Below are 12,756 nucleotides of genomic sequence, written 5' to 3' on the forward strand. Positions count from 1 at the left end.
TGCTGGAGAAGTGTTGCAGTCATTTGGAAAAACATAGGCACTTGGGCTTTTTGAGTTTTCAGCATTTTTCCGCTGATACTTTCTCATCTTTGTGGGTTTATCTACCTTCGATCTTTGAGGTTGCTGACCTTTGGGTGACGTTTTTGTGGGTGTGTTGTTGTTTTTGTTGTTTGTTTTTCTTTTAACAGTCTGGCCACTTTTCTGTGGGGCTGCTGTGGTTTGCTGGGCTTCCCCTCCGGACCCTAGTGCCTTGGTTTTTCTAGTACCTGGAGATATCACAAGTGAAGTCTGTGAAACAACAAGTATGGCAGCCTGCCCATTCCTCTGAAAGCTCTATCTCAGGGAGCTACTGACCTGTTGCCAGCCCAAACTTGCCTGTATGTGGTGGCTGGAGACCCCAGTTGGGAGGTCTCACCTAGTCAGGAAGAATGGGATTAGAAACCCACTTAAAGAAGCAGTCTGGCAGTGTTTACATAGAGTATCTTTGCTGTGTTGAGGATCCCTTCAGTCCCCAATCAGTTTGGACTCTCCAGAGCCTGCAGACTGGAATGGCTGAATCACCCAAACAGCAAAGATGGTGGCCTATCTCTCTCCCTGAGCACTCCATCTCAGAGAGAAATTAGAAGTCTGTCCATAGGATACGGGTGGGGGTAGCCAGAGTCCTTAGCTGGGAGGAGCCACCCCACAAGGAGGAATGGATTGGAATCCCATTTAAAGAAGCAGTCTGGCCATACCTCAGTGAAAAGCCATGCTGTTCTGGGGAACCATCTCCGCCCAGGTCGGCTTGAATTCTCCAAAGCCCACAGGCTGGAACTGCTGAGTCATCCAAACAACTAAGGTTGCAGCCCACCCCTTCCCGCAGGGACTCTGTCCTAGGGAGTGATCAAAGCTCTGTCTGTAGAATATGGGTGGGTAGGGGTGGCTAGAGGCCCCAGCTGAGAGCGTCTGCCCAGTGTGAAGGAATGGATCAAGGCTCTGCTTAAAGAAACAGTCTCGCCATGCCTCGACAAAACAGCCCTGCTGTGTTGGGGAACTCCCTCTTCCCTTGTTGGCTTGGACTCTCCAAAGCCTGCAGGCTGGAACAGTTGAGTCATCCAAACAACCATGGTGGTGGCCAGACCCTCCATCCAGGCACTCCATCCCGAGGAGAGATCTAAGCTCTGTCTGTAAAATATGGGAAGGCAGGGGTAGCTGGAGGCCCCAGCTGAGAAGTCCCACCCCATGAGGAGAAATGGATCAGGGTCCCACTTAAAGCAGCACTCTGGCCATGTTCTGGCAAAGCAGCTGTGCTGTGCTGGGAGGACCCTTCCTCACCCAGACCATTTGGATGCGCCAAAGCCCACAGGCTTGAATGACTGAGTTGACCAAGCAGCAAAGATGGCCCACCCCTCCCTCTGGGGGCTTTGTTCAATCTCAGGCAGGCCCTTCCCTGTTGTTGGTGGCTGGCTGGAATTCCAAGCCAGTTGGTCTTATCTTGTGAGGTGTGATAGAAGTGAGGCCTGCAGACCAATGTTGCTCACTCACTTAGATTCAGACCCCTTCCGAGGGGTATATAGAGACCTCCTGCCTTGCCAAGCATCCCAGGGCCAGAGTATGTAAAGTTCCCAGGTCTCTGTGCATGCATGAGCAGCTGCTCTGCTGACACTCCACACAGTTCTGTGTGTCACACCCAAGGCCCTGGTGGCATGAGTTCATGAGGGGATCTCTAGATCTGAGGGTTGCAAAAAGCCATGGGAGAAGCATGGTTTTCCAGTGTCGCACATTCACTCACCACTTCCCTTGGCTGTGGGTAGGTGTTCCATTGCCTCCGTGTCACTACCAGGTGGGCCATCACCCTGCCTTGCTTTTCTTCATTCTCCATGGCTGTAGTTGTTTTCCTGATCAGTCCCAATGGGAGTACATGGATTTTTCATGCCTTTCGTTCCTCTCCATGAGGAACACACAACACAGCTTCTTCTACTTGGTCATCTTGGCCCCTCCCTAGAATGATTTCCAACTCACAATCTAACATTGCACCCAGAGGAACTAGAAAAACAAGAAAATGTAACCGTAATGCTAGCAGAGAAAAGAAATAACTAAAATCAGAGCATAACTGAATGAAATTAAGACTCACACATCCATACAAATGATCAATGAAACCAAAAGCTATTTGAAAAAATAAACAGTATTGATAGACCATTAGCTAGAATAACAATGAAAAAAGAGAAGATCCAAATAAGCATAATCAGAAATGACAACTATGACATTATAATCAAAGACAAGGAAATATAAAAGGTCCTCAGAGACTATTATGAATATGTGTATGCTCACGAACTAGAAAATCTAGGAAAAAATTATTAAATTCCTGTAAACACAGAAACTTTGAAGTTCAAACCAGAAAGTTATTGAAACTCAGAATAGACCAATAATCAGTTCCAAAATTAAATTAGTAATAAATCCACAACCAACAAAAAAAGCCCTGGGCAAGATTGATACAACAACAATAAGAGAGCTGGTACCAACCTTACTGAATTTTTGCAAAAGTTCAAGGAGGAGGAACTCCTCTCTAACTCATTCTACTAAGCCAGCATCATCCTGATGGCAAAATCTGGGAGAAATATAATGAAAATGATAAAAAATATGGACCAATATGACCAATGAATTTAGACAGGAAAATCCTCAACAAAATACTAGCAAATTGAATTGCTCAGCACATCAAAAAGTTAATTCACCATGATCATGTAGGTTTCATTCCTGGAATGCAAGATTGGGTCGATAAATGCAAACAAATAAATGTAATCCATCCCATAAACAGAATTAAAAACAACTACTATACAATCATCTCGATAGATTCAAAAAATCTTTCAATACAATCCAAAATCCCTTCATGATAAAAACCATCAAAAACTAGGCACCAAAGAAACATACCCCAAAATAATAAGTGTTATCTGTGGCAAAACTATAGCCAATAGCATACCGAATGGGCAAAAGCTGGAAGCATCCCTTTGAGAACTAAAACAAGATAAGAATGCCCCTTCTCACCACTTCTATTTAACATAGTATTGGAAGTCCAAGCCACAGCAACCAGACAAGACAAATAAAAAGGTGTCCAAATAGGAAAAGAAGTCAAACTATCTCTTTTTGCTGATAATATTATTCTATACCCAGAAAACCCTGAAGATTCTGCTAAATGACTCCTAAAACTGACAAGGAATTCAGTAAAAATGAATGTGCAAAAATCAGTGGGATTTCCATATACCAATAACATTCAAGCTGAGAGTCAAATCAAGAACCCAACCCCATGTACAATAGACACAAAATAGATAAAATACCTAGGAATAAATCCAAACAAGGAAACAAAGATCTCTACAAGAAGAATTATATAACTCTGCTGAAAAAAATTCAGAAATGACACAAACTGATGGAAAAACATTCCATGTGAATAAACTGGAAAAATCAACATCGTGAAAATTACCATACTTCCAAAAGCAATTTACATATTCAACACAATTCCTATGAAACTACCAATGTAATTTTTCACAGAATTAGACACAATTATTCTAAAATTCATATGGAATTTAAAAGAGTCTCAATAGCCAAAGTAATCATAAGTTAAAAAACAAACAAAAACAAAGCTGGAGGCATCATTTCACTCAGCTTCAAACTATAATACAAGGCCATACTATACTTCAAGTATAATTTGAAGCATACAAGACAATACCTCAATTTGTGCTACAGAAATAGACACAGAGACCAACGAGACAAAATAGAGAACCCAGAAACAAAGCCACACACCTACAATCATTTGACCTTAAACAAGTTGACAAATATAAGCAGTGGGGAAAGAACTTGCTTTTCAATAAATGGTGCTTGGATAACTGGCTAGCCATATGTAGAAGAATGAAACTGGTCTTTAATGAAAACTTAACTCAATGGATAAAAGCCTTAGATGTAAGACCTGAAACTCTAACAATACTAAAAGAAAACTTAGGAAATACCCTTCTCAACATCGACCTTAGCAGAGAATTTTTGGCTAAGTCCCCAAAAGCAATTGCAACACAACCCAAAAATAGACAAGTGGGACCTAATTAAATGAAAGAGCTTCTGCACAGAAAGAGAAACTACCACTAGAGTAAACAGATAACCTACAGAATGGGAGAAAATATTCACAAACTATGCAGCCAACAAAGGCCTAATACTCCAATCTATAATGGCTTGTTTTCCAAGATGGTGGACTGGAGGCAGTGTTATATGCCTCTACCACCTAGGAGGATGTAATAGTATGTAGAAGTTCGCATTGTAATTTTTTTCTTGAAGCAATGCAGGAACTTGGGAAAACTGAAAGAATACACAGACCCTTTGAAAGAAGCAGCAGGCTACAACCTACACTACATGCCAGGCAAATATCTGTAAGTCCCCAAAGTGTGAGGGTGGACAGACTGCCTTCAGGATACACACCCCCATGAGACAACCTGAAAATCCAGACCATGGGAAAAGGTCTTAACGCTAGACAAGTCTAGAAGGGATTTAGGGTGCAGTAAGAAATATAAAAATAGAAGCAGTGGTGGAAAGTGCCTTGCATGCATTCCCAGTCTCCAGTGCTCATGAGGGAAAGCCATTCCTTGTTATATCTCACAGGGGACCTCGTGTAATTCTAAAAACGAGCTCAAGCAGTGATCACAGGCTGAAAGAAGCTCCCAACAGAATTTCACAGGATAACCTCAAGTGAAGGCAAACTCCCCTGGTCAGAACCCGAAAGATGAGTGGGAAGAGTGCTGCAGCCAGGAGCACAGAAGCCAGGCACCTGGCTTTGCAGGCAGACAGGGAGGGGCATGGCCTAAAAGTTGTCATTGCAGGGAAAGCTTATGGCCTGAGGCAGGTTTGAGTTCTGAGCAAAGGTTGACTGGCACTTAGTTTGCTGCATCTAGGTGAGCACTGCAGGAGTGAGACTCACCTTACCAATTGCATGGGATCTGCATGGGGCTTACTGTTGCTTGCTACTCCTCACTCCCTGCATGAACTCTTCTGTCCAAGAGAGACAGTTACACTAACCTCTGAAACATTACTCCAGTAGCCTGGGGACCACCTCCCAGCCCCCAGAGAGGCCACAGATTGCCCTGCACTTGGAGAGTCATAGCATAGACCCACCTGACCCAGCTGCCACCTTGCTGTGCCCCTCCACCTGACCTGGTAGCTTAACGTAAGAGACAGAAACTTGTGAGAGCATTATGGCCTCACCCATCACCTGAGAAACCAGAATATCTCCCCTGGCAACATAGGGCAAGCACAAATCTCACTGGTACTACTGCATCTGTTGTTCTTTTGCCGTTGCCACCTCCTGGCTGGAGGTCAAGTGACACAGGCCATTATAGTATTCCATGGTGTGGCTAGGACCCAACCCGGTACCAGAAATGAAGGAGTTAACCCTGCAAGACCCACAGCCCCGAACGATGTGACTTCTGTGGATGACACAAACCCCGGACGTTACCTGGGGGATGCTAAAAAGGACAACTCAGGAGGCTGAACAAATCCGGTTCCGGACACAGTCCCATTTACTCCAGATAATTTGTTTCTTGCTATGCTTTCTGTTGTACATTGCATCTCACGTAGGTTATTAATCCTTTTTATGCTCTCATTTTGTCTGCAACCTGTACCTGCTACCTTCTATTGGGCTCATATCTTAGACCTGCCTTTCTTTCGCCCTGTTACCTGGGTAGACACTCCCTTCCCAGCCTATAATAACGTGACTGCTTGGATAGGATGGATAGATTTACTCCCAGTGTGGTCTCTCAGTAATGGCACACATTGGACTAAGGTGCCAGATTGGAACAGGAATTAAATGAAATTTAAAGATGTGTAAGCAGAAACTCAGTTGTATGTAAGAAAACCCAATTCCCCCTGAGAAAGAGAAAGAGCTGGAGTCCTTTAAAAATTAACTGCCTGTTTTTCTGTGGCTAGTGAGTCTTATCTCTTCTCCTTTCCCAGGCATTGTGAAGACCCTGTTTCTCTAGCTGTGCAGCTGCAAGGTCACTAGACAGACAAAATCAAGTCATAAAACATGTTTTTCCTTGAAAAGTAAGAAATGATGTAATGCATATCTCAATTAATTGAATAACTGTCTTTGTTTCTCGCTTCTGTAATATGCCTCCCCCTGTACAGATCTCCCCTTGCCCCACAGAATGCTTAAAAGGTAACTTAGCTCTTTATTCAGGGCTCAGTCCTTCGGATGTTAATCTGACTGGGCTGGTGCACCTAAATAATAAATATCCTCCTGAACCCCATTTGTCTCTCTGATTCCTTAAAAATCCCACTACAAGATAACACTACATATCATTTCACTATCCTCCCACTGCGTGTAAGTTATAAAGGCTCTAACCCTTACTGTGTACCTGCCCAAAGACAAGTATGGCTACATCATGGCAAAGAAAATGCCTTAACAATTTTAGCTGCAGGTAGTCTCAAACCGGGCAATTATTCATAATCACACTGATCAGTGCCTGATTTGCACTGACCATCCATATGTTTTCCTTATGGGAACTAACATTTCCATTACACTCTGAAACGCCATGTTTGTGACACAGGTGCAAGGACAGGCTTGGTTTGCCTCATGTGTCACTAATCACAATGTATCTAATTTAAAAATTCTAGTGTCATGGTATTAAGGAGACAATCTGAGACATTTCTACCAGTCAATTTGACACGCGACTGGCAAGGTTCCTCTGCCCTTGCCACCTTAGAATGTGCCCTGTCCCAGGTCAGACACAAAAGATTCATATTTACACTTATGGTCTTTATAGTCTTAGCCATAGTCATCCTGGCAACTGCTAGCATTGCTGTGGCATCTGTTACTGAATCAGTACAAACAGCTGCTTTTGCAGATAATCTGGCCAAAAATGTGTTTAATGAACTTCTCTTACAGCAAAGTATAGATCAAAAAATTCTTGCATGTCTGCAAGCCATCGAGACTGCTTTAGAATATGTGGGAGAGCAACAAGATGCACTAGCATTCCAGCAACAATTAAACTGTGACTAGGAACATAAACATATCTGCATCACTTCTCTACCATGGAATCAATCAATACATAGTTGGGATGAGGTTGAAAAGCACCTCTGGGGAACCTTTCATGACAATTTAACAGCAGATGGAAAGCAACTTAAAACTAAAATTTTAGAATCCCTTCACGCCATAGATCTACACACCCAACATAGGCCATATGGAAGGGTATACAAGATCATCTCTCCTGCTTAGACCCCTGCTCCTCAGGGTCACTCTTTGGGAAAGAATGTTGCTAATCATACTCATTTTGTTTTATGTTATTTGCTAATTCTAGGATGCAAAGCCAGAATAAGCATAATGACTGCCACACCTGACCTGTTGCTGCACATATCTATGCTCTCCAATCAAAAAAAAACCTGATGCAGAAAACAAAAAATGGGGAGATTTGGGGGTTCAATCAGGCTGGTGGGAAAAATATTAAAGATAGTTATAGTAATAGCCACAATATGTTTTGGAAAGCCTGAGAGTTTGCATAGCTTCAGATTGTCTGGCTGAAGGCAGCCAGAGTCTCTTTGCAGTAGCCAGAGAGCTTAAGGTGCAAATACAAAAGAATGTAGAGTAGTTTATCTAACTAACTTGTTTTCCTAAGACCACCCTTTGATGTACCGTGGGTGCTTCATTGCTTTCTACTCAGGAAGTCCACAATATCAATTACCCTCTAATGGTATTTACTCACGACCTTTGTCACTTAATCTTTACTAAATAAATGCAAGTCTCACTCACTGATCGAGGCCACAGTGGCAACTGTTTACAGTACTCTCCAGGGAGTCTGTAAGCGGCTAGAACACTCAGCTAGACTGGCAAAGCAGAATATCTGGGTATCACTGTACTTCATTCATCTGTCGCTGGGTCAGGGTCTGCAGGTCAGACCCCCGCAGTACACTAATAAATCAACTATGGAAAATAGTATGCAGGTTCCTCAAAACACTAAAAATAGATCTACCATATGATCCAGCAATCCCACTGCTGAGTATACAAACAAAGCAGAAAATAAGCTATACAGCTAGCCAAAAAGGTGAAAGATGTCCAGAAAAATAACTACAAAACACTGCTGAAAGATATCAGAGATGACACAAAGAAGTGGAAAAACACTCCATGCTCATGAACTGGAAGAAGCAATATTATATAAACGGCCAAAAAGCCCAAAGCAATGTACAGATTTGATGCTATTCCTATCAAACTACAAACATAATTCTTCAGAGAATTAGAAAAAAACTAAAATATATATGGAGCCAAAAAAATGGCCCAAATAGCCAAAGCAACCCAAAGCAAAAAAGAACAAAGGTGGAAGAATCACACTACTTGACTTCAAAAAATACTATAAAGCCGCATTAAGCAAAATAGCTTGGTACTGTACAAAAGCAGACACATAGACCAATAGAACAGAATATAAAACTCAGAAATAAAGCCATACACCAACAACCATCTGAACTTCAGCAACACTGACAAAAACAAGCAATGGGGAAAGAAGTCACTATTCAATAAATGGTGCTGGGATAGCTGGCTGGTGACATGCAGATCGATGCTGGACCCCTACCTTTCACCATATACAAAAAAAAAATTTAAACTTAAGATCTCAAACTATAAAAATCCTAGAAGACAACCTAGGAAATACTATTCTCAACATTGGCTTTGGCAAAATTTTTTGGCTAAAACCTCAAAAACAATTGCAACAAAAACAAAAATAGACAAGTGGGATGTAATTAAACTAAAGAGCTTCTGCACAGCCAAAGAAAGTATCAATAGAGCAAACAGACAATGTACATAATAGGAGGAGATATCTGCAAACTCTGCATCCAACAAAGGCCTAATATCCCAAATCTATATGAAACTTAAATCAGCAAGCAAAAACCAAATAACCCCATGAAAAAGTGGGCAAATTATATTAATGGTCAGTTCTCAAAAGAAGATATAAAAGTGGCCAACAAACATATTAAAAAATGCTCAGCATCACTAATCATCAGAGAAATGCAAATCAATATCACAATGAGATACCATACAACACCAGTCAGAATGACTATTATTAAAAATTCAAAAAACCAACAGATAATGGAGAGGCTGCAGAGAAAAGGGATAGTGGAAATGTAAATTCGTTCAGCCACTGTGAAAAGTAGTTTGGAGATTTCTCAAAAAACCTAAAACAGAGCTGCCATTCAACCCAGCAATCCTATTAACATGTATATACTCAGAAGAAAACAGTCTACCAAAAAAACACAGGGGCTCATATGTTCATAGCTGCACTAGGCACAATAGCAAAAACATGGAATCAACCCAGGTGCCCATAAATGGTAGATTAGATAAAGAAAATATGGGACATATACACTATGGAGCACTGTGCAGCCATGAAAAAGAATGAAATCATGTACTTTCTAGTAACGTGGATGGAGCTGGAGGCCATAATCTTAAGCAAATTAACTGAAGAACAGAAAACCAAATTATTCATTTTCTCACTTATAAGTGGGAGGTAAGCATTGAGCACACATGGACATAAATATGGGAACAATAGTCACTGTGGACAACTGGACAGTGGAGGGAGGGGGTCGGTTAAAAAACTACTTATTGGGTACTATTCTCACTACCAGGGTGATGGGATGCATACTCCAAACCTCAGCATCCACCATCACATGGTATTTCCATGGGACAAATCTGCACATGTACCCCTCTATCTAAAATAAATGTTAAAAAATAAAATAAAAAATAAATTTGCATGGCCATGTGTATTGCAGCACTATTTAAAATAGCCAAAATATGGAATCAATGTAAGTGTCTATCTATCAATGAATTGGTAAAGAACATGTGCTATACATACACAGAGGAATACTATTCAACCATAAAAAGTAAAATCCTGTCATTTGCAGCAGCATGGTTGGAACAGGAGGCCATTATGCTAATTGAATAAGCTTGTCACAGAAAGACAAATATTGCATGTTCTTACTCATATTTGGGAACCAAATATGTAAATCTCATGAAGGTAGAAAGATAGATACTATAGGTTGGGAATGGATGGGGGTTAATATTGAGAGGCTTATTAATGGGTACGAAAATACATCTAGGTAGAAGGAATAACTGCTAGTGTTAGATAGCACAGTAAGATGATTATAGTTAACAATAATTTATTGTATATTTCCAAATAGCTACAAAAGATTTGAAATATCCCCAACCAAGAAAAGATACATTTGACATAATAAATATTCTAATTACCCTGATTTAATAATTACACATCAGATGTATGCATCAATAAATCACAATGTACCACATAAATATGTACAATTGTTATGTATCAGTTAAAGTAAAAGACAAACAGCCAACAGGTATATAAAACCTGTTTGATATTACTAATTATGAGGAAAATGAAAATAAAAAACAAAATCAATATCATCTACCCCAGTTAAAATGATACTATTAAAAAGATAGCAAATAAGAGATGCTGGCAAGGATGCAGAGAAAGGGGAACGCACCTACACTGTTGGTAGGGATGTAAATTAGCACAGTCACTATGAAAAACAGTATGGAGGTTCCTTAAAAAAATTAAAACTACCATACAATCCATAAATTCTACTGCTGGGTATATATCCAAAAGCAAGAAATTTAGTCTAGCAAAGAGACATTTGCACACCCATGTTTATTTGCAGCCCTATTCACAACAGCCTAGATACAGAATCAACCTAAGTGTCCATCAACAGTAAAATGGATTAAAAAATATGGCATATGTACACAATGGATTATTATTCATCTTTAAAAAATAAAATCCAAGCATTTGCAGGAACACAGATGGAACTGGAGTATAGTATGTTAACCAAAACAAGCCAAGCACAGCAATACAAATATCACGTTTTCACTCGTATGTGGGAGCGAAAAAACTGATCTAATGGAAGTAAAGAGTAGAATGGCGAATGTCAGAGGTGGGGAAGGGTAGTGGCGGAGGAGGAATAAAGAATGGTTGGTTTATGGGTAAAAAAATCAGGTAAGTAGAAGGAATAAGTTATGTTGTTCAATAGCACAGTAGGGCAACTATACCTAACAATAATGTATTGCATATTTCAAAATGGCTAGAAGAGAACCTTTGAAATGTTCTCCACATAAAAGAATGATAATTGTTTGAGGTGATAGGTACCCCAATTGCCCTTATTTGATCATTACATAGTGTATGGATGTATCAAAGTATCACATGTACTCTGAAAATATGTGCAATTACTATGTATCAATTTTAAAAAGCAGGCTTCAAGATGGCTGGCTGAAGGTGTCAGGGCTCACTTTTTCCACAAAGATGGACCCAAACAGCAAGTAGATAACCACATGTTGATTAGAGCTTCGGAACACTAGAATTCCATATAGAAGTGACAGGTAACCTATGAGGTATAAAAGCAGAAGAAAGCAAAGTAGCTGGCCTGGCTGGGATTGACTCAGAGCCAGGAAGAATTCCCTTTTGCAAGGAAAATAGAGGGATACCCAGTGGTCCACATTCTCAATGTGGACTCCTACAATCATAGCCACAGAAGAAAAACTTGGCCTACATGGGCCCTGAGGACCATATAAGAAGGTGCCTGGTGTACATATGATGGCACTTGTCCAGAAAGAGTTCATGTTGGGTTCCATAAACACACTGAGATTCAAGTACAATTATGAGAGCCCAGCCCCTGCTAGACTACATCCTGCCCTGGAACCCAACATCCCCTGCATCTCCACATCCCTGGAGCCCTGTTGATATTCCCCTATGTTCAAATGGAGGTCTACAGCAACACAACATCAGCTGGACCCAGTGGTGAGGATGGTTTCTCAGCAGTCTAGCCTACACAGTGTCCAACATTCCAGATAATAGGCAGTGTAACGCACTAGAAAATCTGCCCATAGGACAAAAGGAGCCAAAACTTGCACTTCCCATAGCCTTACAGCTGCCCTTGGGTGGTTACTGCTAATGACAGCAATCCTATCCCTTCCAGCATCTGGGCCACTACACACCTGCATGCAAATTCAGGGAACCTGAGGACTGGCCCACTGATGCACTTACTGAGGCCTGAAGAAAGGCCTACATCACTGACCACCACTGGCACTCAGGCATGCCATTGTGGGGTAAGAAAAAGCCTGCCCCATTCATTGCTACTGCCTCTGGCACATAAGCATGCTGTCTGAAGGACTACAGAAGTGCATGCTCTGCCTGTCACATTCAGCACACACACAGACAGGCTCTTCCCTCCTGCCACTGCCACTAATAATGCCCACATACATTATCCAGGGGCTGGAGGCTAACCCATTCTGTCTATGGGTACCCTCCATTGAGGGGCCTGAGGGCAGGCCCTCTCCACCTACCACAGCTGGTACAGAAACTCGTGCCCCCACACAGTGTCTAGTGACCTGGGAAATGACTCACCACACCCTACACCCCATCCTGGATACTAAGGACAGGCTCATCTACACCCATAACCACCATTGATGGTACCCCACATACACAGCCCTAGGGATTAAGGATTGGCATGCCTAGCCTGTTGTCACCACTACTAGTGACCCAGAACCATCCTGCTTGGCATGACGATACCAAACAAAGCTTTGCCATAGTCTCCACTAACAACCACATCTCATCCCAAAGAAATCATATGAAAACTACAATTCTGTGCTCACCCAAAATCAGCGCCAAAGAATCCTACCCAACCAAGACTATAGATAAATCTTTTAAAAAAAGATAATTCATAAGATTGAAACGAACAACCAATACCAGTAGTGCA

Source organism: Pan troglodytes, chromosome X (assembly GCF_028858775.2).
Source record: "Pan troglodytes isolate AG18354 chromosome X, NHGRI_mPanTro3-v2.0_pri, whole genome shotgun sequence".
In the NCBI taxonomy this organism is placed as follows: Eukaryota; Metazoa; Chordata; class Mammalia; order Primates; family Hominidae; genus Pan; species Pan troglodytes.